The sequence below is a fragment of the Macrobrachium nipponense genome, chromosome 18, assembly GCF_015104395.2.
Source record: "Macrobrachium nipponense isolate FS-2020 chromosome 18, ASM1510439v2, whole genome shotgun sequence".
NCBI lineage: Eukaryota > Metazoa > Arthropoda > Malacostraca > Decapoda > Palaemonidae > Macrobrachium > Macrobrachium nipponense.
In genome coordinates this window covers 60,647,943-60,649,253 of record NC_087211.1, presented here as the reverse complement: position 1 = coordinate 60,649,253, position 1,311 = coordinate 60,647,943, and positions in this window count along the sequence as shown.

Below are 1,311 nucleotides of genomic sequence, written 5' to 3'. Positions count from 1 at the left end.
TATACATATATATAATATATATGAATAAAACTTGATCACGAAGTATATAAAAACGGGATGCTTTGTATATAAAATAAAAGGTTTTTTTTGCCACGAAGGAAAAATGAAAAAGCGAATAGCCAAGTACTTTAGAGAGAAGAGAGAGAGAGAGAGAGAGAGAGAGAGAGAGAGAGAGGGTGAAATGTTTTCACTTTGTTCTTTATCCAGTAAATATTCAAAAACAAAGCAATGAAATGAAAAGGAAAAGGAAAAAGATAATGCATAACCAACAAAGAGGTCAAGAGCTCCTATGAATTTATTTGGCCTGTGTTTAGGTGTACAGCAAGCTATATATATATATATTTATATATATATATATATATATATATATATATATATAATATATATATATATATATATATATATATATATATATATACACATATCACACACATACACACACATATACATATATATGTGTGTGTATGGTCTGCGTGTGTGTCTGTGTAAATATATACCACAGCATATCTGTGGGCAGCGAAATTACACTATGCAATGCTTTCTTTAGCCTCCGTTTATCGGTCTCTTTCTATGTTGCGTTCGGATACTTTTGATCCTCGGTATTACTTCCGTTATTCCCCAAACAAAAAACCGTCTGTCTTTCCGGCGATGCTGCACAAAAATCCCGAGCATCTTTCATCTCAGCCGCACCCATTTGCCTTCGAGATGGGCCCGACCTTTATCAGGATCTCGTCTCGGCGAATTCTTGATCGGGGGACTTAGTGCAGACCCACAGAGTATTCGGTCTTAGGAAGAGATCTTCGTTTCTCTCTCTCTCTCTTCAAAAATAATAATATAATAACTTCTGCAACTTATGAAGGGATAATTTTGATTCGAATTTCTTCTTCTTCTTCGTCTTCTTTCATGGTAAATCATGACCAGTGACTTTATCTGAATATGTTATTAAGGAATTTTGATTACTTACTTTATCACACTTTTTGCAAGGAATTTCATATATGCAGCTTGGAAGATCTTTAGGAGAATTCTTTATTACTAAACTCTTGACATTAATATTAAAACTATTTATGATATTGCAATGAAACTTAAATACCCAAGGACCTTTGTAGATGTGCATGGAAAAGAGCTAGAAAAACATTTTTATTCAACTAATGACAAACTTGAATTAGTAAGCATAACATTCTAAAATTACCCCTATGATGAAAGTTTTGTATTCCTAGAATTTTTAAAGCTTTTTACAAACAAAATGTAATTTTCAGTAATATTAATGCCAAGAGTTTAGTAATCAAAAAATTCTCCTAAAGATCTCCAGGC